Genomic DNA, 25,808 nt, shown 5'->3' with positions numbered 1-25,808 from the left:
ACGGCAAGACCTGTCACGATCCCAAAAGTCAGGGAACTGGTCAGAGAGCAAATAGCTAACAAGAAAGAATTTGGGCCAGGCTAAAGAAAAGCTTTACCGGTCCTAACAATTGAAGGAACAATAACTGTACTTCTTCCTCCTCTTGCCAGAAAAAAGGAGAAAAGATGTGTCTCAGTTGACCTAATAAAACCACACTATGTGGCCAATACTAAGCAGTGGGCCACGTGGACTCCAAAGTAACAAACACCCTCCTCTCGCTACTATTCAAGAAGTTCAAACTGAAAATCTCATCACATTCAAGGAGTCACCTACAGGGAATGAAGGACTATACAACAATGCTATGGAACTTGTTCACCTTGAACCTGAAATTCAACTTCAAAATGAAACTCAAAATAACGCTCAAGTTGAGATTCGACCAAATACAGATGTCTACATCAACATGTCCTCAACAAGAGCAAAATACGATTTCAACAAATCCTGATGCAATTCCAACAATTAATCGAACCGCTTCTGGCTACTTCATAAACTTTGATTAGCTTTCTTTGGATCCAAGTAAACCTGAAATGACGCTAGCCCAAAAATCATGCAAGCAGCAAGTTCAAGACTTTTCGAACTTTCTTAGAAAGACTTACCTGGTATCACCATGGGTAGAACTATGAGTATCTTCCTGGATTCTTTTCTTTCTCTCCTGGTTAAGCTTAGTTATAGTTTTTAACATGTTTATTAGTGGACAATACATTCGGCAAAGTTCTGCTACCCAAGAACTGAACTTAATTTTAAAACCACATCAATCATCTCATTGAGAACAAAGAGACTTGTCATCAATGAACATTACAGGAGTTCCTGTACCGGATGGTATAGTTTGGGACAAGGTTGATTTCGATATATTCGGCCCAATCGAACTTTTTAAGATTCCACATTTATTTAAAATATCATTGAGTGATATCTTTACCTCAAGTACATTTTCCGATGGTTGGTCTTTTGAAACTGTAAATAACATGTTGTCTGATTTAGAAAAATCTGCTGCATTTTCTAACAGTGAAACATTAAAGAGCTCAACAGATTATGAATCTATGTATTGTTATCAACATTAGGGTCATAATTTTTTGCTTAAATCTGCTAATCCTTGAAATGTGTTCACATACCAGTAGTGGGAACATTGTCCGACATTGTCGAAAGGCAGTTCAAAAACATTTGCACAAAAGTTTCCATATTTTTCAGGGTTTAATAAGTCTGACCCAGCCTCATATTATTATAAGGTTGCACCAACATCAGCAAAGACAAATATGCTAACAAACACCAAACAGATTTACTCTGCATCCTTTATTGCCCAGTTATCTGAACAAAGTTACGACTTATGGAAAGACACCATAGACTTAAAATCGGTCTGGGGTACTAGAGAATGGCAAGTGCAGGGAATAGAAGCTTTATTTAGAGCATGCTTTATCCCGCAACAAATCATGTTTTTGAATGAGACAGTACAACAGACATCTTGCCTTGGCCTAGCCAAAAGCAAGGACTTGAACACACCTCAGATGCCAACACCATCACTAACCGAGGGTAATGAAACATCACAAGAAGGGATTACATTAGATGACATCATACAATCCAACAGGTGAGATCTCGATTGGAAGAAATGGTTGATTTGGCCCACAGACACCAATAGCTGTCAATCTAGATTCTTGAGTAGGACCGAAGGACTCAGTATCCATAGGCCAGATCTGTAATATGTACAGAGACAACATCCAGGGATAGTGACATCCTACAGTGTTGGGAAGTTTTGCCTTAATTGGCTAGAAACCTCAACGCTCACAGAAGTGAAACAACACTTATCCTTACTCACACAGTCCATGGATCTTAGGGATTTTTTACTAGGCCCCAGGAAACCACGTCAGAAACATTTCATATATGCTGGCATTTATGCTGCCAACAATGAAATTTGGAAAATATCCCAACAAGAGGCAGCAGAAAGAATATGGGAAATAAATGGTATCAGCTTAGAGAAATCTCTAGCAGTGGTAAACAATGGGTTAACAACATTAGCCTCCAGGATATATTCCATAGGCAACATTGTATCTTCTATGATAGACATACTGGAACAGGATTTGGCTATATTACAACATGGGCAATCTTAGTAACGTTCTATTATGTTATTGAGCTGGACGTTGCAATCTTTTAGTGCAGGCTATGTGCCTTGGCGTTTTATCAACAGTATGTCACTGTTTTCCAAATAGAATCTAACAGATAAACAGATACAAATGGCTCAAAGGGGAGCAAAATATACAATGCTGTGTATCGAAAAACTGGATAGATTAAGGCTCACAGTGACAGAATCACCCCACACTGAATGACTAATCCATGGCCACATAACACTACCGGCCACTTCTTTTCAGATTCAATATTGCCTCGAACAAAAGCAGGCAGGCAAATATGGAAAAATGGGTAAGGAATACATTAAGGAATCTTGGGAATTACCATACAGATTTCGATGCCGGAGGGGGGATCGAGAAGGGTTTCTCAGTAGTACAAACTGCGAGCGCTTTAAGTGGATCGCTCATATGTCAGGACATTCTACTACACAGGGCTAGTAATGGTTCAGTGGCGAACTTGTTCTGTTATCTGAGGGGTGCCCCAGCTGCTGTGATTACTCTAGCATTTGGGCTACTTTTGAATGGGAGTTACGTGATGCTGAACAATCAAGGCTGCTGCTGAATGCTCCCGGGCATTGCATATCTGGTAACTGTGAGCTCCAGGGTTACTTGTTGTATGCAAGTATTGTTTCTCCGACACATACAGTGAGGTAGGCGCTGTAATGGCCTTGACTGAATGTTTCTTTAACACGGTTTGATACTCTAGGCAGAATAAAAACATGCTTTTACAGAAGTCAGTGCCCTTAACCTCTGCTCGAGAATCTTTTGAACTCGAGATCGCAAGGTCTTCAGCTGAGATACAGGCGCTTAATAATACCAACTGCCCTTTCCATTTTGTAGAAATGGTAAATTGGATCTTTAACATGTCTGATACAACTGGCATTGTACACCTATTTAAGACCATAGGTTCTGGACTTCTAAGCACCTTTCAGATGGTACTTGGAGTTGTACCAAACTTCATGTACTCCCTATTTGGAAGCATCTTTGGAGAACTTCCGCTGATCCTGTTTCTAATAGCAGGTATCCTGATTGTCTTCTATCTGCTATGCAATGGACGTCCCAGTCACCAAGGAGATGAAAAAAGCTCTCCTGGAGGGGAAATGCCATAACCGAATGGTACAACACCTAGGCAGGCCTCTCCTGAGAGAACTAAGTGCATCTTGGTTTCTGTCATGTCGACTAGTCTGGATGGACTGCACCTTACCTGTCCTCCGATGCCTGTTTTGCAGAGAAGAATGCGTGTTAAACTGTTGTTTGACACTCCCATCATGTGTGCAACCGGACGTGAATGCTCTACTGGACCCGATAAAGGCCCATGTTCTGCACTGTCCTCAGCACATTCCAATGTTGTTGGCGGCATTCCTTGAGACACCACAGGTTTTAACCGCACCAGTTGGTATAAACACCGGCTCCTCCACTGGCACCCAGGCTTTGAACTGTGCACAGGCTGCCCCAGCACCGGCTGCAGACAGCTCGGAAGATCATCTGTGCTCAATTGATGAACTATGCGAGGTGTTACAGGGGCCAACTACTGCGTCTACCAGACAGGAAGCATAAACAATTGACTCATTTTGGCTAGTCGTGTGCTGAAAGAAATTTGCCCTTTTTTATTAACAAGCTCAATTTGGAACTCAGATACAAAATTGACATTCCTTTTCATTTATTGAGAATAAATGGCTTTCTGATGCTTATAGTGGTTCAACTACACCAACAGACACTTTTAGAGTTCGGGCCTGCAAAAACATTTTCTTTTTTCGTTTTGAAATACATTTTTGTTAGCAATTTTTTAGACATTTTTAAACATTTTTAACTAAACAAATGTTTTTACTTCAGTGCGTACCAATGTCTTGTTCGAATGGTAGTACACTTAGAGGTTGCATATGTCGTCCAGTCGGAAGAGGAGTGGGTGTTATATTCCATATAGGTACCCTATATAGGCGCAGGTAACACTGCAACCTTTCACCTATATCCTTCCCTACATTTCATACATAACGATTCATAGGGACTGACCTTTTACCTAGATACAACACTGCATTCAGAACGTGGGTTTTTCCCTGGTTCGATACTCATACATTATGCATGAGGCTTCTTGGAAGCACAGCAGGACTCACAGCAGGACGAACATCTCCTGTAAAATATCTATGTTAAAGTTCAAACCCGACGTCATCCTTTAGGCCGACACAGTAACACAGCAAGGTAGGATCCCTGGGGAGACCTGTGGGTATATATACATCATGTCTTGCTTAGACAGACAGGGGAGACCGTGACTTCCCGGCTGACACACTGACCAGAGATGCTGAGGTTCCTGCATGCAGACACTCCAGCTAGCAGTGGTATAACATCCCTCTTGGGGTGTCCAACTCGAGACCAGGAAGGGGTCCGATATACTCTCCTTACTCAGGTAATGGGGTTGACTAGACCGTAGAGGGATTCTTGGCATAACGCCTATCACCTACACAGATGCTAGGTACACTTAGGTACATCTAGTTAGGGAGGCATCGTAGGAGTACGCACTTTATTATCATGTGTTTTATGTACTTGTATATATTCATGATTAATGCAAGATGATAGAACTGTACCATCCCTTTACTTTCGCAGTACTGCTGATCATTTATCTCTGCTACTGTCTAATGGTTGGTACAGAAAATCCATTCTACATGAGAATAACAATTGTTCAATAAATCTTTATTGACATGCCCCAGACTGTTTATTCTGTGTATCTCTGAGACAAATTAAGTGAGCATGAGTGACTGAGTGAAAGGTAGTATATTGTTTCCACGATTCTGATGGATCAGGGTTGTCATGTTCTGAGGTTGCCAGAAACTATTCTCTGCCCGATAAGAGGAGATTCTAGTGGCACTGTGAGCTAGCTTATGCAAAACAGGTTAACATATCTGGCGGGGTTGCTCGGAACCAGTCTGCCACCAAACCCACAGTTTATGTTATCCGAGCGCCAGATCCTGTATAGGATATATAGGAACTACACAACATTAAGATGTCGATTTTTGACAGCCTTTCTGTGCCGTCCTTTCCGATACAGAAAAGCTGTCAGTACTTGACATTGGGGTCCCCCAGCTGGGCCCCCATGGGTGCATGGCGTCCGGTGGTAGGCTGAGGAGGCACCTATAGTGCCCCTTGTTGATCCCTGCACCCTGCAGGGATGAACTGCACCTCCTATTTTACAATGGGAGCATGAATTACATCCCAGAATACATTACCCCATTGTAAAGTATAGGCATTTGACCGAACAGTGTTCGGTCGAATCCTAATGCGTCAGTCAGGACCACCAACTGAGAGTCGGTCGGTCCCTTGACCGAGACAATGTCCCGCATAGGAAACTCCACCCTTATATAAAGACAGTGGTTCTGTTGATGATAGCAATTTCTTTTATAAACCTCATATGTAGGTAAAACTCTCAATTTGTTCTACAATATTATTAGACTAACTTTTTCATCCAATAATAACAACACAATGGAAAAAAGGGAAAAAGCAGAAGAAGAACCACACACACCACTTTTTAAAGATTGTCTCCAATTTTGTCTTATTTTTGGAAATCTGATATCAATATATCATGAATAAACATTTAAAAAAACGGTTGTCCTAGGCATAAATAACGTGAGTATATCTGTAACAAATATGTGTTCAAGTGAAATAGTGACAAGTGCTCTTGTTTGTGAGTTGATACATAAATACAAAAAATACATAAAAGTAACAATATACCAGTCCAAAATTCAAAGCAATAGTTTCAACAGATACATTTTTCTCTTCTTGAAATTAAAACTTAGGTGTGGACTGATCAGTATTGCAACGTCGACGTTTCGACCCTAAACAATGGTGCTGATTCTATCGTAACCGAGGCATCAAAAGCATTTAATCCTAAAGGTATGTATAAACAGGAGGACATATAGGTTTAAATAGTGTTGGCATTTCCGATTCATTGGTACAAGTGTAGTGATATGACCACTTCACTTCTAGATATCAGGATTGACTCCTCGGTCGCAGATAGTGTCGGCTGACACATCTCCACCGCCCTGCCCATAGTAAAACAGATGCAGGATATCTTCTAAAGCAACAGTTGAGCGGCCAGGTCTGGCAGTGTCCAACGGCCTTTTTTCCTCAATATAAAGTTCCACACACCTAGAGCTAAAAGCTATTCCCCTTCTTTCACAGGTTGTCCAACTGTACTTTAGTCCTGATGAAGACCCGCCTCGGTTGCGATATCAGGGGTCATGGAGGTAAGGAACACTTATTTTGCTAACAGTATACTGATTATATTATGCTACTATGGCATGAGTGACCTGTGGGTGATTCTCATCCACATTTCTTGCTGTCCTTTGGAGCACAATGCAGGGGCGCCAATATTTACCCTGTGATTTTATTTTGTAATGTGCCCAAAAAAATGGTAAATACAACTGAGAAAAAATGAAAGCGAAATATCTATATATCCATAGCATATAAAGATTAAAAAAGAAATAGAAATGTTTTCTAAAAAAAAAAGCTTCATGAAAACATATAAAAACAAGAACATTAAAATATTATAATAATTTATAAAAAATAAAAAAAATATTTAAAAAAAATGAAACAACATCGACCATGGAAGTGAAGATGTGGAAATAGTTATTAAACAGTTAAATGTGAAAAACTTCCACCACATAAATATTGTAATAACATTACAAGACTTATAATGGTGTACGGCACCATAGCGGAAACATGACCGAGCACCCTCCAAACTGCGGTCCGGACAAACTGATTACAAAAAGACCAAACATGGTGCGCTGCAGTCGCATTCTCAAATTCCACGATAAGAACATGTGCTAAAGAAGTAAACTGACCGAAGATCAAGCAGACACAGGGAAAAAGGAGGTGGAGTTCATCCACGCACCGTGTAACAGGGAATTCTAGGTGCTTGCCACATGGTGCATGGATATGGATCAAAAAGTGGGAATCGTAGATATCAGAATTAAACACAAACCGTAGGCTGAAGGGTGAAGTATGTTTCGAAAATGATTTCAGTGTGTGAAAGCTGGATATTAAAAAACTGTAACGGAAAAAATTAATCATAATCCAGAGTGTTTAAATCGCAATACATATAAATTGCATACCAGTAGATATGAATCAACAAGTTCAGTAAGCACGTCGGAATCCAGAGTGAAAAACCAGCAGGTTTAACTTCACACAGGCAGTATTATAATCAGCCCGTCATAAGCAAAACAGACAGTTTAAGTCAGAAAGCCTCCGAAATAAAGTGATATACTTTCAAAGAAAGATCATAATGAAGGCCAATATTTTACACATAAAACAAAATAATAAAATCTACACATACTTATTAAGGGGCAGATTATGAGGAAAGGAGGCTTTTGTCTACCAGCCACTATAAAGGTGATTGGTACCGCCCGCCAGACATGCAGCGGTCCCACAACTGCCATCAGGATGCACCTGCAAATAAGGGCGAACGCATCCTGGGCCATTAACAATGCAGGCAGTGCTGGGGGAAGCAACACCTTCCGCAATGTTAAAGGTGCTTGCACCTCATTTAACTGTACCAAGTGGCAGGCTCCACAAAAGGACTGACAGTTGGTGCATGAAAAAAAGGGGGGGTACCATGGGTACACATCAATGCAGCTACCACCACCCACCCCAAAAAAGAAACCGGCAAATAGGCCCAAAGGGCTATTCACAAGAACATTTACATGGCAGCACCAACGGCATGGAAAGGGCTCTTACAGGACACAAAGTAATATGGGGGATGGTGCCTGATAGGCAACCCAAACATATTAGTGGGCCTTTTACATCCAACTGGCAATAGGTGTTATTGCCACCAACGGAAAAAAAAGGACAGACTTTGCATCAGCAACAATACACTCCTCCATGCTAATATGGCGGTGGGTAAATCTGTATGTAATGTCGAACATAATAAGCACCTACTATAATACATATTAGTAAACCTTAACCCCTTGCATGCTGATGACGGCCACCATCCGTCATGCACTACGGCGCTCGTGTGCTGATGACGGCTGGGGGCCATCATAAACCCGCCCACTCGTGATTTTGCCGCACAGACGCGGAATCACGGCAGCATGCAAGGGGTTAAAGGTTATCATGGTAGTAAACATAGAAGTGTACCTATGTATTACACAATATATCAAAAACAATAAAAAATCCAAACCATTTACTAAACTTAACTACCTCCCCTATAATATTAAAGTGACTGAAATGATGTCATGAGTGATGTCACTGACCATGTCATGAGTGACGTAATATGTGACGTCATCAGCAGTGCATTGCAGGCGCGCAAGTTATAGTGAGTCCAACTAACTATAACGTGTGAATTTCATTGGTTTTATGTCAGTAGAATTTCCAGCTGACTATAACTGGTGTGAAACCTCTGGTTTTTTCAGTGAATTTAATAGTTTTTTTAAATGCAAATTCCTAACTATAACTGGTGTGAAACCTATGGTTTTTTCAGTGAATTTCAAAGGTTTTTTCATAGCAAATTTCTATTGCTATGAAATGTAATATTTTTAAAAATGAATCCTATATTATATATTTATGTTAAACAATTTTTTTTATGTATATTGTTTTTTTGGTTTTTTTTTTGCCCCGGAGCGCTCCCGGTGCGCGCCCCGGTTAGCACCCCGGAAAGCGCAGTCTTTTGGCGCCGGTTGATGAATCTGCCTGAAAATTTCCTCAAATTTGCCTGGCCGCGCTCCGCTCCTTCCCTGAAAGTTTGGGGGGGATTCGTCAAGCGGGCCGAGATAAAAGGGGGGTCCCAAAACGTGTTTTCCCCATGTTAATTTCCATAGGGCAGTCGAACTCACTTTCTAGCTCGAACGGCTGAATGGATTTCCACCAAACTTGGCAAAATTGTAGGGACTGGTAGCCCGATGTACCTTTGCTATGTCTCAAGATATGTGCTCCAGTGGATTCTGAGTAATTTAGGTTCAAAAAAAAATATATATCTATAAGCGCGCCCCGGTACGCGCACCGGGGCATGCACCAGCGCGCTACGCGAGTTCGCGCGCGTAAAGCTGATTGGCTTTCGGGTGTCTGTCAACATTCCAAACAGTCCGGAGTGGCCGCCATCTTGTGTCTCGGTAGGATCGAGACACAAGAGGTGGCAAAAACAAAGGGGGAAATGACCAAAAGGGGGCAGAGTAGACCCCCCTGACCCCTAGGTTTGATTTGGGGGCCATTAAAGGGCCCCACGGGGCAAAAAAAAATTATTTAATTTTTTCGATTTGCGCGGGGGGAGCGCCCGGTACGCGCACCAGGGAACGTACCGGGGAGTGTACCATGGGGAAAAAAGAATGACAGAGTTTTCAAAAAATGTAGCCTTTTTTTATCAATTGGAGGTAGTTCCAAAAAGAACAGTTTTTTTCTTCTTTTTGTTGTTTTATGTTTTTTTATTGTTTTTTTGAACATTTTGTACTTTTTTTGGCTTTTATGAACAATTTTATTTATTTTTTGTTATTTTTATGGGGAGAAACAAAAAACAGGGAATTGTAAACGGCTCAACTGGAGCAAAAAAAAATCAGGAAAAAATTAAGATTTTTTTCTGCAGATATGGTTATCTCCTGCACGGTTGATTAGGTTTATACTTTTTTCGCCATATGTAATTGTAGTCCCACAATAGATACAAACAATTTTAAAACATCCAAACTTGGTTTGGATGTTTGGGACCATCTCCCTTGCCTCTGGACCCGATGGAGTGGGTTCTTTGCTTGTTGAGGTTCTGGAAGAAGATTGGGGAAGGTTTCTGGACAGTTCTCTCACCTCTGCCGCAGAATAGTTGTTAGGATGCTTGCGTTGCATGTGCCGAATCATGGTGTAATTACCAAAAGAATATTTTTTTGTAGGGTTCCCCCTGGAAAGTTCACATTCACAAATCAGACAAGTCACTTTTGCCGCATTGACTTTATTCTGGCCTCTTGGGAATTTAAAAAACTCCCACACAATGTGCTCTCTCGGTTTGTAAGGGGGATTGTCTTCAGGAAGGAACATCCTCTCCACCTCCTCCTCCTACTCCTGTTCCTCTTCTTCTTCACCACCAATGTGGTGTTGTGGTGGTCCTCTTGGTGGTGGTGGTGGTGGTGGTGGTGCAGATGCTCCTGCTGCTGCTGCTACTGTAGCCATTTCTCAATGAATGAAAACAGGTCTTCCTCACTCAAAGAACAAAGTGAGAATGAGGAAAAAAGGTGGGGGCTTTCATAATTTGGAAAACAAAACAGTTCTGAACCAATGAAAAGTCTTATTTTCAGGTCACATGACCAGGGCTTTCATCATTTGGAAACCAAAACTGTCCTGAACCAACAAAAAGTGTTATTTTTATGTCACATGAACCGACGCGCTTACGCTACGCGCCCCGGGGCGCGCCCAGGGGCGCGTCGCGTAAGCGCGTCGGATGGTTACGTAGCGCGATCGTATGCGCTCGAGTGCTTCCGGGTGCGCTTATGCCGTGCGTATCACGCGGACGCGGCTACGCGATACGTCACAATGATGTTTTCGTTCGCGACAATAGCGCTAACGGGACGCTCACCGGTACGCGCCCGGGGCGCGCCGCAAGACTGCGCTTACCGGTGCGCTCACCGGGACGCGCACCGGGAGCGCTCCAGGGCAAATTTTTTTTTTTTTTTTAAAACCATGAACAAAATACATAAAAAAAATAGTATTACATAAATATACAATATAGGATTCATTATAAAAAATATTACATTTCATACATATAGAAATTTGCTATTAAAAAACCTTTGAAATTCACTGGAAAACAAAAAACGTTTGAGGTTAGGTCATCGTCACCGGTATACACCTGTTACAACGCATTTGTTACAACGCGATACTGTTACAACGCGACCATTACAACGCATACCATTACAACGCATTGCGCTGGGGGGCGCTCTAGGATAGGGAATAAGTATAATTTACTATCCAACACCTTCCCTAGGGTCCACGGGGACTGGAGTTAGAATAGTAAATTATACTTACCACTATCCAGCACCTCAAAGCGCTATGCGTTGTAATGGTATGCGTTGTAATGGTCGCGTTGTAACAGTAGGTAGTTGTAATGGTATGCGTTGTAACATGGTACATCCATAGTCACCACCTAGAATTTAGTGTTCCCACAATTAATATTTATATTTTAGTACCCACCCATTACATTCCAGTTCCCATGGCATAGGCAGCAAGGAATACAATAGGACACACAGTGGAACAATAACATTGTATCAATTTCAGGTGTAGTTCAGATTCTTCTCTCTGGGTTAGAGGTTGATTCCCAGGAGCATTTCAGCTTCGGCAGCCAGCTGGCTAAGTTCCACTACTGCGTGTTTCAGGTTTCCTTCATCACGTGGTGAGGACCCTATAAGCTTCAAAGATGGAGTGGCTCCCCGCTCCCAGGCCCACAGATACGCGGTAAATGAAAAGTAAGCGAAAACAATTTAGAAACACAGGAAAAAATGAATACACTGTATACCGTGATTGGCTTCACTACATCCCTTACTTTATAAAGACTATAGCATTAGGAGTTAGGCAGAACGAAACATTTGTGCAGAAGCAGCGGTGGCAAGCAAGATGCATGTTAAAACAAAGCGGCCATATTTGCAATAATGCGCATGTGCGAGATATTTCCTCCTGAACTGCGAGTGCGTCACATCACGTGAGTATAACCGACGCACGCGCAGACTAGAATCCTGCAAAGCAGCGATCAGTCAGTATGCAAGCGTTGTTAGGATTAGAAAACACATAGGCAAGCGTCTCTGGGACACCCGCGTGTTGTGTGAAAGTGCGATATTAACAACAAAACAGATTGATTAATAACGTTAAAGATTATGCGAGGTTCTTGAATTCGAGCAAGTCGCGTAACGTGCGAATCTTTGCTCCATCAATCCCCTCTTTGATGATATTTACTATCATCACTATTAATGGAAACAGATGCCAACTTTTCTCTTTTACATTTCATTTATTTCGATCTCAATAAACTTGTTGTTGAGCCTCTTTTCTGCATCCTTATAGGATGGGAATTCTTAGCTCTTTTATAAATCTGATTTTTCAGCTCTTCTAATTCAAGTTCATCAACATTCCTTTTCACTCCTCTCTTATTCACAGCATACTTCTTTCTGCATTTTTGGCATTTGCAGCAAATTATTATGATTAGCACGATTAAACTTATTCCTGCTATTGGCATCAGTATTTTGCTCACAAGACTTTTACCTATGTTAGAAAACCAACTACCTACAGAGGAGAGACCATCAGTTAGTCTCTTCCAGGCACTGTCAACCTCCAGTGGTTTGAGTTCATTTTCCAAATTAGTTATGTTTTTCACATATTTCTTAATTTCAACACTTTTATCTGGAATGTAAGTGCAACAATGTTGCGCTTTCAACATTCTACAGACGCCGCCCTCTTTTGCCAATAAGGTATCAAGAGCGAGGCGATTTTGTAAAACCATTGATCTGATCGCAACCAATTCGATGTTGACCAGCAGGAATCCAGCAGCAGTGTCAGTTGATAACCGATCCACTACTGTAGACAATTTGCAAATTCGATGTGTATTCAGAACCACCCCCACTCCAGGTATTAATGCACTAAATATATCACCTAAAATTTCTCCTACACTTTCTCTTCTACTACGTACTAAACCATTAGTATTTTCATTGCTTCCAGCAGCGTTGTTCACATGGTATATTTTCGGGAAGACAATGCCAAAATAGCAGCTTCCATACCAGTGATCCGGCAATTTGAAATAAGCCTTGTTTCCACATATATAATAAATTCCCGGAAACACAGGTTCTGACCCATTTTTGAATCCCCAACCTCCAATTACCTTATAATTGTGTTCGCATTCACTGGAACCGATGAATACATTGTTATAATAACTAGTCTTTTCCCTAAGAAGGCAAAGTTTCCCTTTTCTTTCTAAGTCCAACAACAGTGCAGGATTAGCTTCACCTTGTGAGGTGCTTTCCATGTTTTCTGCCCATTTAGGAGTTTTCTGTCTTTTGTCATTGGCTTTTCTTTGGTAACTTTCCCTCCTTTTCTCTGCCATATTCAAAAACATTTTCTCTTGTTCATGTAATGAACAGGTCAAGTTATCCCTGTGTGCATCACCTAAATCTATAATACCTATAGTCAGAAAATATTCTCCCATATAACGGGTCACATCGCTTTTGGTATGTACAATATTCAGGTTTCCCCGAATAGGAAGTTCAAAAAAAATTACGTCAGAGTTGGAATAGTAATACTGTAAGGTGCTTCTGTAAAATAAGCTGGCTAATATACTACAAGAAAATTCCATAGGTTAGGGGTAGATGGTGATAGGTCACACCTTCAGCTACCGAATTGGGTAGCTTCATGCATACATAACAGTCTTCTATTTCCATTGCTTCTACATAGTGTACTAAAAGATTTGAAAATACATTTAAATGTGTTCTGTTTTTGATTCTGTGATAATGTAGTCCACCCTCATCTGATGCATCTTTGTCAGGTTTAGTCTGTCTAAGGCTAAATGTATTCTCATGTCTTTCTACACTTCGTGATGTCTCTTCTGTCAGTTGAATGTCTGAGTCTTCTGTCACTTGTTTAGTAGGGTACAGGTTAGAATCTTTGCTTAACATGAACGGAATAGTAATTGTTATTCCTATCCATAATATCAGTACTATTGCTACACTACATAAGCATATTTTACAGCATGTTTTACAGCAATTCTGTCTAGGCCTTCCATTCACATTTGAATCAGACATTGTGGTTTAAAAGAAGTCTTCCAACCCCTCTTTGTGGCTTTACACAAGTGGCTTACACAGGCTTCAGGTTGGGTCTTCTTCTTCGGAAACCTGATCAGTAATCAGATCTTCCTCACTTTCGTCACTTATTTCGAGGTCTTCAAATTCCTCTAATACCAGGTAAGTCCATTCAGGGCTTCGATATTTTTTGTTTTGTCTCTTTATCCTGCTACTTCTTCTTTTAGGCTGGACTCCTGCTTTCTCCTTTTCACTGGCAGCCCTTTTTCTGTCTTCTAGCTTTTCCTCTACAGTTTTCAATCTTAGTCTCAGTCTTTTTATGAATCTTGGTTCACTCTTCTTCTTTTTGAGTCTTTTAACTGTCACGCTAGTTTGGCTCTCCTCAAAAGCCCTTTTATTTTCGTTCAGTTGTGGCACATTTATTTCGACGGTATCTTCGTCCCTTCCTGTCTGACTAGTCCCAGGTCTTACTTCAGTTTCTTCTGCCTGGTTTCTAAGCTGGCCTTGTTCAGGTGTATTTTGATTTTGACTTTGACTTTCAACTGTTTCAGACTCTGTCTCCTGAACACGTTCGTCTATTTCTATCTGTTCCTGTTCATGCTCTTCGAACCCTTGATTTTCTTCCGCATGAACTTCAGCCCTAATTTCTATCTGTCCCTTTTCAGTTTCTGGAGTTTTTGGAGGGGTGTTGATGACTTGTTCTGACCCTACTTGACCGGTCTTCTTATCAGGTTTGATTTGATTCCCGATAACCTGATTTTCTCAGTCTGTTCCTGTCTCGTCCTCACTATCCCACTCTCTATCTAGGTAGGAGTACTTTCTGATTCTTATTGGATCAAGAATCAGATCGTCTGCTGGGAACCATTCGTCTTGACTGGTGCTCGGTTGTTCGTCATCAGCTAGTTCCGGACCCTCATCTGGAGACCCCTCAGCTGCACAACCTTCAGCCTCAGTCGCTTCTTTCTCTGTCACCCTCTTGGTATGACTGGCATGGATCCACTTTGGCATCCCTGCACACTTCACTGCAGTTGTGGTGACAAGAATCACTTGTCTGGGTTTTCCCCACTTCGGTGCAAGGCAACTCTTCCAGGTGTGTTTCTTTAACACAACCCAATCACCTGGTTTCAGATTATGGACTGGAGTTGTTGGCCAGGCTACGGCGTCCTCCCCAATCTGGTGAGAGATAGAACGCACTTGGTCACCCAGCTGCTTGCAGTATTCTAGTACCAAATCATCCGAAATACTTAGCAGTTTGTGTCCTGGTACCCATGCCTGCCGCATCACTCTTCCCATTATTATCTCATGGGGACTCAGACCTGTCTTTCGGTCTGGAATGCTTCTCAATCCCATCAGGACAAGAGGTAAAGCGTCTATCCAGTTCAATCCAGTAGAGTTACACATTTTTCCCAATCTTGACTTTATAGTGCCATTCACCTGTTCGACTACTCCAGAAGCCTCTGGATGGTATGCACAGTGCAGTTTTTGGGTAATTTTGAATGCTTTATAGAGTTCAGTTAATATGTCATTGGCAAAATGCCCACCTCTGTCCGATTCAATGGTGACTGGGAAACCGTACCTAGGAATCAGTTCCCTTAGTAACAATTTGGCTACAGTAATAGCATCATTTTTCTTTTCCAGGTAAGCCTCCACCCATCTTGAGAACAGGCAGACTATAACCAAAACGTACTTATATCCTCTGCACATGGGTAACTGAATAAAGTCAGCCTGTAGTCTGATAAAAGGACCTTCTGCCTTTCCAATTGTACTCTGTAACACTACTGTTTTCTTCCCAGGGTTAAACTACTGACAAGTTAAGCACCTCTGGCAAAGTGCCTCTGCAATGTTCCTGAACTTCGAATTGTACCATATTTCTTTGAAAACACGAACCATCGCATCTCTCCCTATGTGTGAGTCTCCATGTATCAGTCTGGCCATGGGAGCAACCATACTGTCTGGCAACAGAGGCACACCTTCCTTACAAATAATGACACCATCTCTATTCCTTAGTTGACAACCATCTTCCTCCCATCTTTCCTTTTCTTCTGGTTCTGCTGCCTGTTGCAACCCTTTCAGTTCCTCCCAAGTAGAAACACTCTCAAACACCATAAGTTGGCAGCTGTTTCCGCCTCCCCACAATTTGATGTTTAGTGACATTTTGTGTCGTGCACAATATTGGGCTACTTGGTCAGCATATCTATTTCCGGCTGTCACATCGTCATTGCCAGATTTGTGAGCAGCACACTTGACCACTGCCAATTCTTTGGGTAACTGGATTGCTTCCAGTAGGTTCTGTACCACTTTTCCATTTCTGATAGGGGTACCTGAGGAAGTCATGAATTCTCTTTGCAGCCATAATTGGCCGAAGTCATGCACAACCCCGTAACCATACTGGCTATCCGTGTATATGGTTACTCTTTTGTTTTTCCATTGTTTACAGGCCCTTGCCAATGCAATCAATTCAGCTACTTGTGCAGTTTTATTTCACTTAGGTAGGATGCTTCTAGTGTCTTTTCTAGAGTGACTACAGCATAGGCGGCACTCAGACCTCCATCCGCATGTCTTAGACAGGAGCCATCCACAAACATCTCAAGATCTTCTACTGGTAAGGCTGTTTCTTTTATATCAGGACGTGGTTTAGTGCTAAATTCAGTCAGGTCAATGCAATTATGCTCAATTTCTCCCTCAACTTCTGCATCCTGTGTATTTGGTAGCAAGGTAGCTGGATTCAGTAAGTTACATCGGGAAATTATCACATTTTCTGCACCTACAAGAATTCTCTCATACTTAGTCAGCCGACTTGGAGTGAGATACTGAGTCTTGGTCCTGGTCAGCAGGATCACAACTGAATGTGGGACATATACAGTTACAGGATGCCCCATGACAATGCATTCACTTTGTTCTAGACTTGTGCAAGTTGCAGCTACTGCTTTCAGGCATCCAGGCAATCCAGCAGCCACTGGATCTAATGTAGCAGAGAAATAGGCCACCGGACGTCTGGTCAGACCATGAACTTGAGTTAGGACTGAGAGTGCACAATTGTCTCGTGTGTCACAAAACAGGTCAAAGTTTTTAGAATAGTCAGACATTCCTAATGCGGGAGCTGAACACAGACAGTTTCGTAATTTTATCCAGGATGTCATACTTTCATCATCCCATTCAACTGGATCTTTTACTCCTTTCTTAGTCATCTTTATTAATGGTTTTGCTAGAACAGAAAATCCCACAATCCACTGTCTACAGTATCCTACCACTCCTAAGAACATTCTGACTTCTTTCTGAGTTCGTGGCAACTCCATGTCTCAAATTATTCTAATTCTTTCTAAAGTGACTTTCCGGATACCTTTTTCTTTCTGGTGCCCCAGATATTTCACTGAGTTTTTACAGAACTGTAATTTGTCAGGTGATACTTTATGTCCTCCTTTGCCTAAATGATTCAATAATGCAATGGTATCAGTAAAACAGTCGCTTCGACTTTTAGACGCCACTAGGAGGTCGTCTATGTACTGGACCAAAACTGATTCTCTAGGCAAGATTAGTGATTCAAGGCATCTTTTTAAAATCTGGTTGAAAATCGAAGGACTCTCTGTGTACCCTTGAGGGACACGATTCCAGACATAGACATGACTGTCAAATTCAAATGAGAAAATAAATTTGCTGTCTGGATGCAATGGGATGGAAAAGAATGCGTGACATAAGTCAATGACGGTAAACCATTCCGCATTCCATTGAATTTGGTACAAGATCACTGCAGGGTTTGGTACAATAGGACAGCAAGATACAATAATCTGGTTTACCTTTCGTAGGTCCTGCACTACCCTGTACTTTCCACTAGGCTTTTTAATTCCAATTAGGGGTGAATTACAAGGACTGGTCATTACTTCCTGTATAATGTTTGCTTCTAGCAATCTTTTTACTTCAATGGCAACTCCGGTTTTCACTTCTGCATTCATTTTATACTGTTTGATATTTGGGTAAACTGCATTTGGTTTAATGGCTATCTGAACTGGGTCTACATTTGCCATTAATCCCACATCTCTCCCAGTGAAATCCCACACATCTGGTATCACTCTCTGTTGGAGTTCTTCAGGTAAGTCCTGTATTGTCAGTTTCTTGATTTCTGAGTCAGGCCTTAGTAACATCAATTTGTACAGTCCATCTTCATCTGGGGTCTGAATTTCAACGCCCTTTGGTGTGCAAAAGATGGTACAGTTCATTTTGCACAGCAAATCACGTCCCAGCAAATTCACAGGACTGGTGTCACAGACAACAAACCTGTGCATTTCTTTAAAATTCCCTATAGAAATCTCCATTGGTTCAGTTAAAGGAGTTCTAATTATCTGGTTTGACACGCCCACTACTTGGATAGCTTCTCCCGAGAGGGGTAGGTTAGGAACGGCTGCTGTTCTTACAGTAGAACGGGTAGCACCAGTGTCCAACAGAAAGGTGACATAATTTCCTTCAACCTTTCCTTCAATGTATGGCCCTGTCTGGTCTACCGGTAAGGAGGCGCCAAGCACGCACTCCTCGTCCTCCCCCCTCAGGCCCCATCAGTATGGTTCATCACAAAGGAATGTATCATTCAACAGGAATTGCGAGGTTGCTGCATTTCTATCCTCCCTTCCTTCCCATACCTCAAACTCCTCATCCTGCTGAGCCTTGTGCTTAAAATTTTGCCTAGGTGCACGAGGCAACTAATTCTGTTTTACCTGATGCTGGGTCTTTCGTGGCCCCTCATTCTGCACCTGCGGATTTAAATCATTATTTTTCATGTTACCATTCTGCAGCATGGGACACTTGTCTCTCCAGTGCCCTATCTGGCCACATCCGTGGCACGGAAACTTTTTCCTGGCCTCTTCTCGACTCATTTTTACTCGGGGTTTTCCTCCACCCCCAGTGCCTGCATTTTGGGTATTATTATTTATTTTACCTAACTGCTTTTCCAGTTGTTCTGCCAATTTTACCTGTGCCCACATGACTTTTTCTTTTAGTGCTTTCCTTTTATTCTCCATCTCATCCTCACAATATTTTGCGTACTTCAGGACCTCATCTATGGGTTTTCCTTGCCAACAAATTTTATTGTCTCTAATCCACTGTGAGATTTCAGGCCTCAATCCCAACACAAATCGGTAAATGAAATGAGTCATATCCTTCATTTCAATGTTATCGATTCCACTGTAGGTCTTGAACACCTGCAGCAGCCGTTCATAATAGGAATGAACGGTCTCATCACGATTTTGGGTAGTTCTATCTATACGGGTCCAATCAGTTTCTTTACCTGGCACTTTTCCTTTCAAATGCAGTATTACTTTATCATACTGTCTCATTACATCTGGTGATGGTGCTCCTGTTCTGGGGTCTCCGGGATATTCTTCACTAGGCCAATCAACAGCAATTTTACAGTCTGTCCACAGATCTACAGGAACTACAATGTCAAAGAACCCATCCATGTCTTTCAAGAGGCATTTTTGAACTTTAACGAACCTCTCAACCTGTCTATACCACTCAACGGGTTTCTCTCTTAATTTTGGGAAATCATTTGTGAAGGATACTATGTCTTGTCGGGACCATGGAACATGTACATATTTTCCTCCTGGCTCTTCTCTCATATGGCACAAAGTTTCTGCCTTATCCATTTCCCTTAGGGCGTACTCGGAGGATGCTTGCTTGGATCTACTGTCTTCCTTTTTCTTTGCCCACCTGGCTTTCCATCTGTCTAAATCTCCCCATTTCTGTAACAGGTTTAACAACTCTCTTATCTGTACCTTTTTCCCCCCAGACACATTCATGTTTTCTAGGTCTTTGTCTGAAAATTCTGCTCTGTAGGGCTTCTGCAACACTTTGGATTTACTGATGTCTATTCCCATATTAGCCGCGGTGTCTATTAGTTTCTCATGGAACACTTTGGTATTTCTGGTAAGACTTTTACAGATGAACAAGAGTTCATCCTCATCAAAGGTATTCAGTCGGTCTAGTCCCACATTCCCAGCCATTAGTTCCTCCAGCTCTATTCTTAGTGTGTAAATATCTAATGGTTTGGGCTGAGGAGTTTCCTTTTCTAATTCTCGGGTCCAACGATCTAACTCCTCTGGAGTTACTACTGTGGTGCCCCGGGTACCTGAAGCTGTTTCAATCAAGACTTCCTTGGCCCTAGTCTGAGGTCTCGTCCGTGGTATAATGCTTTCCGGTTCCCTTATGGGCAGATCCATTAGGGAAATTACAGATTCACATTCGCTTGCCTGATCATCAATGATGAGAGGCTCCTTCCTGGGCTGCGCTACAGCAGGAGAAATGACTGGAGTTCTCGTACTAGCCTGTCTATCCCCATAAAGAGGAACAACGGGACCAATAGCTACTGGAATTGTCAGAGCTTCAGGACTGGGATTAATCTGTGCTATTGTCGGAATGAGTTCATTTCGCTGTTTAATTAAGGCTTCTTTTTCTCGTTCGTGCAAAACCCTTTCAAGGGATGGGTCATGTAATACTTGCGGAACTAAAGGTTCATACAGACTCGGGGCAGTTGGGACTGTCATAGCTGATCTTTCATCACCGAACGGCCTATAATTTGGGACAGTGGTATCAGGTCTACAAAATCCGTCCCTATTAGTTTGCCTATTACCTATACCGGTTGTATCTGTTTCACTGGCCCTTCTACTTCGAGGACGTCTAAAGAATGGGTTTTTGGTACTCAGGGACCCAGACTTCTCATCATATGGAGGTGGATTTTTCATAAATAAATCCTCCAGATATTCATCTTCCGAATCACCTACAGCCATCAGGTTTCGGTTTTTCTCAGTACATTTTCCTCCCTCGGGTTCCTTTACCCCAAATACTGGAAATAGTCCTTCCACCATCATATTCTGTCTCCACTGTTTCATTTTCTTCTCTTTGGTTTCTCGCTGCAATTTCGGATACCATTTGCTCACTCCCTTATCCATTCTGGGTCTGTCTCGCTCTAGAGCCTCAATCTCCCATTCCTCTAGAGCCTCATATTGAGTCAATCTTGGTCTAGGATGTAAGTCATTCATTCGGGTCCTCAAATTAAACACAATTCTACCATTGAATGAACCATCTACGGGAAAGGCTAAGATTCCATCATCCTCAGTATACTTCTCCCAGTTTTCCAACCACACACAGGTATGATACCCTTTGTCAAACATCATAAAGGATCCGGGAGTATTAGGTGGTGGAATGATTACACCCTCCCTAGTTCTGACGGGCTTGTCTTTCTTGAAATAATTCTTGATCTTTTCGGCAAAGGACATTTTTCTCTTGCTTCCGTACATATTGTAAGGTCTACCTCTGAGCATCTGTTCCTTATGAAAACCTAGATTTTTCGGATCAGGTTAAGAATTCGGGATACCACATACACCTCTCCAAGCTATCTTCAAGCTCAGATTGCGAAATTTTTGTTTACTAATGTACTTCCAATACTAGCGCGTCTTATAATACTTCACCAACCAATTAACTCTCTGATTGCAAATAATTTCAGCCAATGGGAGCGCGGCCTTTCGTGAGACGCTTTCTCACACTCCGGCACTCACCCCTCCCTTACAATATCAGCTCCGTAACACACCCGCTGTTTCGACCAATACCAGCGCGGCACAGAGTGACGTCAGCGCAGCTCCGCGACTGACTCCCTCCTTCACAAGGTAACGGAAACTTGATTTCTTTTCTTAAAGTGCAAGTGCTCTATTTAGTTTACAACGTATAACATTCGCCACTGTACTCGAGTATCTAAAAGGAAAGTTTTTGATTCACTACAAGTAAACCTCTTCCGTCTACTTTTCACATACTACGGATAGACCCTCCTGCCTACCCTTCACACAAGCATTAGAGAACCCGCTACTTCTTTTGACTCATCCACTCTTTCCGGGATATATACTAAGTCTAAAGTTTCACCAGCGAACTCTGTTTCTAACACTCAAGCTCCAATGAACCTACTACTCCTCCCTCATGTGACCCTTACTAGGTAATATCACAACGGAAGTTTCATTAGAGAACCTGTTGCTTTCATTTCTTCAAATATTCATATAGAAAACCCTAATTAGCGCTTCCAGTTCTACCTAACCATGCACTAATCTTCCTCACAGCCAGTGACCTCACCGCAAAGTGGATTCTCCTCACCACCCGCTATTCTTCCCCCGGGGTACTTCCAGACAACGTATAACAATCACTAACAATGGGTTAATATACACTTAATATAGCAGCATTTCATAAAATAATACACTTTATAACATTTCAAAACATTAGCATTAAAATCGATCAATAACTGTAAAGAAAAATTATTTTTAGCAGCACATTTTATTTTTCACAGTTCATCAGATAATATCTTATCTACCTATCCTAACTAGTCCTAACCATCATCTTGCTACCAGAAAATTACTGATAGAGCGCGCAGGTCGCCCGACTCTTTATTTCGCCAATTGTACGCACCTTGGGCCCATGACGTATTTATCACTGTACTTTTGTGAATCGGGTGAGCTTACACATCACTATCAGTAATTCGTTGCTTTCCTTACTATTATTTCCAGAGTACCTGACTCACCAAAACCTTGTCACAGGTACCTATGTTCCCGACGAATCAGGAGCTAGCAGTGGGTAGGAGATAACACTAAACAAAATACCTTGTACATTTGAATAAAGATTTATACTTTTGTAATAACCACAGACACCTGAAGGATTTTCAAGACTTTATCTAGTCATAAAAGTTAATTTCCATATGCCATGAGAATGAAATTTAGACAGATTAGAACATCAATAACTAAGATCAGGACTATAATGTAGCTATGGATAAGAGTGAGCACCATTGAGTTTCAGAAAACTAAAGAAAAAGGGTAACAAGGAACATGCTATTCAGTTTAAAGGCTTCTTCTTATGGATACTAAGGCAGGTAAAGAGAAGAGAACATACTATGTAAGCAAAGTTCTAGAGTTCACTTATAATCTATATGAGATGATACTTTAACTATTTATTCAGTTGAAGGCTTTGATTCTAAAGGAAGGTAAGAATGGAAGACACTAAGTATGCAAACGGTTCAATATTTTCCTACAGGTAAGGGTAAAAGTGGAACACAACTAATAAACAGTTTTCATGTAAAATCGTTGGAGAAAGAGACAGGGAAAATAACATGTGCAATGATGCTTTATTAAAAGGAGAAAAGAGAGAGAATAGATAGACGAACACCACACTTATTATGTTTACCTAGGACAAGAATGAGGACTAACCCTGGCCACGGGTCAGTTTGGGAAAGGCGAGGACAAAGGACCCTCAGGGACTTAGGATGCCAGTAGGCGAGCAGGTACAGCTCATGGACAGTCAGGACAGGATACCCCTCAGGATTTGGATCAGGACTGGGCTCATCAAAGGGTACGACCAACACCTGCAGCTTCGGATGCAATGCCTGCGCTATGCCCTCTCTGCAAGGAATCTGCCAATAAGCCCGATTGGGTTCTCGAATCTCCCAGCAAAGTGCTTCGCCAGCACTTAAGACTATTCCACCACAGTGAGTTTGTGGAAATTACGGACAGAGTGCTCCGCAGCTCTCTGTATTAATCACCTATAGAGTTCGTAGGGTCAGTGACAGGTCAGCTACTCGGACAAGTCGGACAATTTCTCTAGCTAAACCTAGGCTAGTTATACTGTTTTCGGGTCAGTGGACCACCCACAAATGTTGCAAGTGACAGGGTCCCCAACTTTGGATTCGACAAGAGAGGTGGTTAGGTCATCGTCACCACCTAGAATTCAGTGTTCCCACAATTAATATTTATATTTTAGTACCCACCCCTTACATTCCAGTTCCCATGGCATAGGCAGCAAGGAATACTATAGGACACACAGTGGAACATTAACATTGTATCAATTTCAGGTGTAGTTCAGATTCTTCTCTCTGGGTTAGAGGTTGATTCCCAGGAGCATCTCAGCTTCGGCAGCCAGCTGGCTAAGTTCCACTGCTGCGTGTTTCAGGTTTCCTTCATCACGTGGTGAGGACCGAATAAGCTTCAAAGATGGAGTGGCTCCCCGCTCCCAGGCCCACAGATACGTGGTACATGAAAAGTAAGCAAAAACAATTTAGAAACACAGGAAAAAATGAATACACTGTATACCGTGATTGGCTTCACTACATCCCTTACTTTATAAAGACTATAGCATTAGGAGTTAGGCAGAACGAAACATTTGTGCAGAAGCAGCGGTGGCAAGCAAGATGCATGTTAAAACAAAGCGGCCATATTTGCAATAATGCGCATGTGCGAGATATTCCCTCCAGAACTGCGAGTGCGTCACATCACGTGAGTATAACCGACGCATGCGCAGACTAGAATCCTGCAAAGCAGCGATCAGTCAGTATGCAAGCGTTGTTAGGATTAGAAAACACATAGGCAAGTGTCTCTGGGACACCCGTGTGTTGTGTGAAAGTGCGATATTAACAACAAAACAGATTGATTAATAACGTTAAAGATTATGCGAGGTTCTTGAATTCGAGCAAGTCGCGTAACGTACGAATCCTTGCTCCATCAGACGGGTTTTTGATATAATTTGGAAATATTAGAATAGCCAGGTTGTAATTTTGACATTAAAGTGGTGGTCGGAACTGAATTCCCAAAGTGAAACTCCATCAACTCCGCCCACTCCACATAAAGATGATAGATCTTATTCATGCCTATTGATATATTTAATCCATTATGCCAGCTTTTTATGTTTCAGTGTTGTGATTCTTTGACAATGTCAGTCAGTCTGCCAGCCCCTGGCCCATCCAGGAGTCATTTTTAAAAAGAAAAATGACAATTTCTTTTTTTTTATTGCGATCCTGTAGTACTACTGTTAGATTGTGGTAAAAAATTCATTTCTTTTTTACATTTTGGTCCCAGGGGCCCCTCACACAAGGGCTAGGTGGGATGGGTATTTCGACGCTGACACCTTAGATGTTTTTTCCATTCACAAACTCAGGACAGGGGACTAAGGGTACCTGGAGGTCTGCAAACCACATTCGCTGTTTGCTTGTCCGATCACCTGCTTCCCTGGCAGTCCGACTGCCGGATTATGAGAATGGAAGTGAGACCACCTCGAGATTGCTGCCACCGCCAACATTCCAGATCCTGTGTTGGTGGCAGGAGAGGCAGACGCAGGCATTGGATGTGGTCCCTTCTCCTGCACTGCCAACCACATTATGACATGCTTTTCCACCGACATTTTAATGGTGGGGACACCGCCAAGCAAATGTTGGCGCAATGGCATGTAAGACTCTAAAGAAATTCCACAAGAATGAACAAACACACTTGTGTGATGTGACTGCTGCCCATGTTGTGCCCTCCAATGCCAATAACGTCGATGGGCGCACTGTTTTTGATGCACAACATGGTGCATGGAAACAGTGCGCCTGAATGGCTGGAGGACCAGTATGGCCGGCATTGGCTTCCAACTTTTTCTTTAGAACCAAATCTTGCTGCCACCTTGACTGCACCGCCCACACACCACCAGCCCCTCAGGAACATCATAATGTGGTGGTCAGGCTAACACAGGTTTGGCATTGTTTTCTTGGCCATGGCGAACTGGTGACGGGACAGCTAAAGCCATAACCAGGCCCTAGGTGCTTTTTCTCCACATCACATTGCTCCTGTGAATGTTAATTGGACTAAGGGGAAAAACATCAACCAATTAGAAAGCTCATTTTTTTTAAATTGGTCTTTGCTGTGCATGGTGCCAGGCCCTACAGATAATACTTGTAGGCAGCCAATCCAGTGCTAAGCATTACCTTCAGCCGTCTGCAGCGGGGGCTTGAGCCCTTCCGATGGGATGTAGGATCGAACTTGAGCCCCAGGGACCCCATCTCCCAGGACTAAATACAATTAAACATGATAGGGCATGCTGAAACCTCCTTGAGCCTTATTGGGTTTCAGAGATCCCATCTTCCTGAGCCAAAAATAATAAA

The sequence above is a fragment of the Lissotriton vulgaris genome, chromosome 10 (genome assembly GCF_964263255.1).
Source record: "Lissotriton vulgaris chromosome 10, aLisVul1.2, whole genome shotgun sequence".
Taxonomy (NCBI): Eukaryota; Metazoa; Chordata; class Amphibia; order Caudata; family Salamandridae; genus Lissotriton; species Lissotriton vulgaris.
Note: the sequence above shows the minus strand (reverse complement) of the source record.